This window comes from Festucalex cinctus, chromosome 3, assembly GCF_051991245.1.
Source record: "Festucalex cinctus isolate MCC-2025b chromosome 3, RoL_Fcin_1.0, whole genome shotgun sequence".
Taxonomy (NCBI): Eukaryota; Metazoa; Chordata; class Actinopteri; order Syngnathiformes; family Syngnathidae; genus Festucalex; species Festucalex cinctus.
In genome coordinates, this window is record NC_135413.1 from 6,275,570 (window position 1) to 6,280,146 (window position 4,577).

At 39.9% G+C, this 4,577-nt stretch overlaps 1 long non-coding RNA gene across 1 annotated transcript; it reads right to left on the reverse strand.

Moving 5' to 3' along the window:
- Window positions 1–242: 242 nt before the first annotated feature.
- Window positions 243–2,054, reverse strand: LOC144016652 (uncharacterized). Its single transcript, XR_013282955.1, has 3 exons — window positions 1,617–2,054; window positions 671–914; window positions 243–570 (listed from the first exon to the last, which is right to left on the reverse strand). It is a non-coding gene; the product is annotated as an uncharacterized LOC144016652 (long non-coding RNA).
- Window positions 2,055–4,577: the final 2,523 nt, after the last annotated feature.

Here is a 4,577-nt window from a genome sequence, read left to right on the forward strand (position 1 = left end):
AAAATGCTGTTAGAATATAATGAGCTACATGAATTGCAGTTGTTCCAGAATTTTACCAATACGCTGTGCATTTCAAAATATGGAAAATAGACATACAGGTTTGGGCCAAAATAGACATACAGGTTTGGGCCAAAAGTAGTGTTACAGAGCAGGTATGTGTTGTACACAGCTAAAATATCTGATTAACTCAATACCATGATGTTTTATTTTTTTTTTTTTTTTGTGTGTGTGTGTGTGCTGACATTGCCCCCCATTAACATTGCAACATTCCTCCAACTCTCCCGAACACATAGTATGATCTGTAACACTACTTTTCGCCTACTCTATGATGTTATTGGGGCAAAATTAAGGAAGGCTTGTCCATTGATTGTGTGAACAGACTGCAGTAAAAATGAAGTCACTTCAATGTTTGCTGGTTTTATTAAGTTTGACATGCTCCTTGACTGCACAAGTACATGTTATGGAGTGAGGGCATGTTCCCACCAACGATGATATCATATTCTTCAAAGGCTTGCTGAGGAAAGTGAGGGAGGAGTCACTCCATGGCTTCAGACACCTGGTCAGCAGGTCCTGTGTAAAACAAGTGGTGCTTGTACATGTGACCATTCCGTATTGCTTCACACAAAAAGTTCATGTAGTGTGCAATGCCGTCCATATGTAAATGACATACCAAGACGTCGGCTGACTTCAGTTTGTTGCAGCTCAGATATGGTAGGTGGAGATACTGGTGGTACAACACCGAAGCCTTCTGGGGTCCTCCATTCAAGTGTCCTCATTCGGGGCATTCCAATTTGGCTGCTGACTCTCCCCTTGATATTTTTTTTTCTTGCAGGTCGGTGATGTATTTAAACGGTGCATGAATGCTTGTATACATCAGAATATGGTTCTGGAACCCCTCAAGTTTGGCTGTTGATCTAGTGTGACACAAACAAAAACACAATTATAAAATAAAATAGAATAATTGATGATACTACTATATGTCACCAACTTTCCAACAAAGCCCCCAAAATAGAGGTAAGATCTTTAGTTTTTGGGCCCAAAACATTGTATTAGCTAGATAAAAGTAACTTGACTGCATACTGCATAGAATATGCAAAGGCTGCTTGCTTGTCGAATTTCCGTGGAAAACGTGGCAGCCTGTAAATTCTTGTGCACCCAATTACACAATGGACCAGTACACACTTGAGTGAGAGAGTTCAGACTCTAGCAGTGCTTACGGTACAGCCAGCATTTAAGTCCAGAAAGTTATTCCCTGACGAAAATTAATTTCGAGAACACTATTTTCACCAACCACAACGAAAATAATTTTCAACTCCTCCACTAATACAGTATGCTTTAGATTCTCCATTGAAGTTATGGGCAAATATACCTTCGAAATCACAGTTACATTACATTACACAATAACTTGCGCATTTACTCTAAATATAACGTGCCAGCGGGAATCTTTTTTTTTTTCAAAGCAAGTAGCTACATAACGAAATCGTTCGAGTGGTGCGGAGTTGCTAATCAACAGCTACAGTGATCGTAAAACAAAGGTACGAACATCGTATTAATTAGTACGGAGTATACTTTTTCTCTCGCTCTCAAAACGTAAACACAAATGTACTCTTACTTACCGGTCAAGTAGAAAGCAGTCGAAGGCACCGGCACGTCCCAAACCTAGTCTGTTCCTCATTTCTCTCCATCTGGCAAATGCGGCTACAATATAAACTCTTGTTTTGTCGCGCTGAAATAAAATAAATTCCCAAAGTAAGTGTGATGCTTGATAATGCTCTCTTCAGGGACCGGAAACTCTTCTTCTTCGTGGACATGCGGTCGCCATACAAACCGGAAGTGCGTTCCAAAAACGCGTTAAGAAATGGAGCGCTGAAATTTGTCTTTGACGGCACCCGTAGCAGAAAGATGGCGGCGAAACATGGCAGACACTAGCAGGCGAGGCGCGGACATGTAAGATAATTTGCGATTTCTAGACTAACCGTTCTATTTTGAAAAAGTACGTTTATGCGATACAACATATCTTTTTACATACTACTAACACAAACAATTGTTTTTTTTTTTCGAATGATTTATTATTTCACCACTAGATGCCACTGTATAATACTGAGTGTACCTTTAATTGACCAGTGTCCATGATTTTTAAATTATTCCAACATCAATTCCGGAATCAGTGGTTGTTTAACTAGTTACTAGGATTCTGACTTTTACAACAGGTGTTGTTAGGCTTGATTCAGAGTGAAAAAAGTAAGTGGATCATTTTACCCCAAGCAGGATCAATTTACCCCACTGAAATTTGGGTTTTGTCTTAGTTTACCACGTAGCTGGGGTAAAATGAGACACTACCACTTTTTTTTAAACAATTATATTTTCACTGTCTTTAGTCCTACATGCATTCTGATAATTTCTATTCTTAGTAAACATCCTAAATTAATGGAAAATGTGTTAATTTTATTGATACATCACTTAAACCTGCTTAGATCGGTAGAAATGTAAAAAATGTCTCACATTACCTCACTCTCCCCTACATCTGTGTGTTTGCTACTCTTCCATGTTCTGCTTTTATGACATTTGCTCTTCACTGATTGGAACTTTTCACTGTCTGTTTGGTAAGGTGTCCCGCCTCAGAAATCCGCTTGATGGCAACAGTGACCAGACTCATCCACATAAGTCTAGTTTCCAGGCTATTACGCCGTATACCTGCGTATACCCTGGACTACACCACTGGTTGGCACTAAGTCAGAGTAGTTTCTAGCGCTTTAACACCAACAACAGATTCTGTTGGACATACTTTCAGGTACAGAGTTGACAAGGTCCGTATTGGTGACCTCAGTATTGAGTCTCTGATGCTTGATCAGGCTATCGTCAGCTCTCTCTGGAGAGGTTCGCAGCTCAATTTCCTTGTTAGTCTTTTCTTAAATTCCCCTACGTTCTCAAGGTGTTGCGAGGGACTGAAAGATAAGGTGTCCAGGAATTTGGCCAGGATGCCTCACTGGTGAGGTGTTCCAGATATTTCCCACTGGGAAAATGCTCTGGGGAAGACCCAGGACATGAGGGACCAATGACCAGAGAGAGGGAAGTCGGGTTCTTTAACATCTCTCTGTGTAGGTTGTTTACGGAGACACTAAGGTGACAAGGTAGAAAAAAACAACTTTGCGTTCCCTCGCAAAACACCCCTTGCGAGAGAACGCGAAGTTGTTTTGCGAGGGAACGCAAAGTTGTTTTTTTCGCCTACCATGTCACCTTAGGTGCGCCGAAAACACTTCCGGGTTATCTTCCATGTGACCAAAAGCGACGCGTAAACAAAGCAGTGGGAAAATACAAGCTCCATCCGAGTCGCTTTGGGAAAGCTTTCCCACTGTTTTGTTTCATATTTACAAATGTTCCGTCCTCGTCGCTTTTGGTCACATGGAAGATGACAAGCCCTCACTTGCAGTAAAATGTTGCTGAAAGTTCAAATTTTGCCAAGTTTTTGTACTAAGCTACAACAAAGAGAGGGTCTCAAGGTTTCAAATATTAAAAGTAAAATCTGAAAACTTGGGGATGGGGGCTATCAGAGTATCTTGTCATCTAGAAACAAGTGTGGGATGGTCAGATGGTGTGTGTGTGCAGGGGTGTGCGCGTGTGCGTTAGTGTATAAAAATAATCAACACAGTCCATAAAATGTTATCGCTCACAAGAAAAAAGCATTTTGTTTGCCCTGAACTCCATTATAACAATGGTGACAATGTCCTTTTCCTCTCATAAAATTCAAAGCAATTTGAAGATGTCTCAAATAGTTGAAGGTAGGTGTGAAGATTTAATGGTGGTCTTCACAGATGCGCAAGTTACCCATGCTATGGGCACCAATACACCACCATACCATATGCATAATACAGATGATGGCTTTTGAACTTTGCACCAATAACAATCCGGATGATCCTTTTCCACTTTAGCCTGGAGGACACGAAGTCCATAATTGCCAACAAAAAACAATTTGAAATGTGGACTCATCAGACCACACCATACTTTTCTATTTTGTGTTAGTCCATCTCAGATGAGCTTGGGCCCAGAGAAGCCAGTGGAGTTTCTCTGTGTTGTTGATCTATAGCTTTTACATTGCATGGCAGAGTTTCAAATTGAATTTTGAAATTTTAACTTTTACGTTTTGGAATTGGGCGGAGTTAAGTCGCCAACATACAAAACCAAGAAAAGGAAAATTGAGAATATTCACTGTAAAAGGGGTGTGTCCCTGTTTTTCTTATTGGCGAGAGTGAGTGTGAGAATTGATTATACAGTAGCCTAAATTTTTATAAGATGACAAATAATTCAAGTGATTTCATTTAACAATTATGCTAAAGTGATGTCATGTGCACTATTGCTGGGAACAATGTTATTTAGTACCATTTTTATGTGAATATTGTTCATCCAGTGGGCTTTTCTTGTCTTTTCTATACAGTATGTGGGGTTATCTTTAAATAGCTATATTTTGTATGAGAACAAACTGAGGTTAATAGATGTAATTCTGGACTGTAATTAAAATTATTTTTAATACTAATCTCTCGCTCTCTCTCCCTGTGTGCTGCAGCTGTGAAGTCATTTTT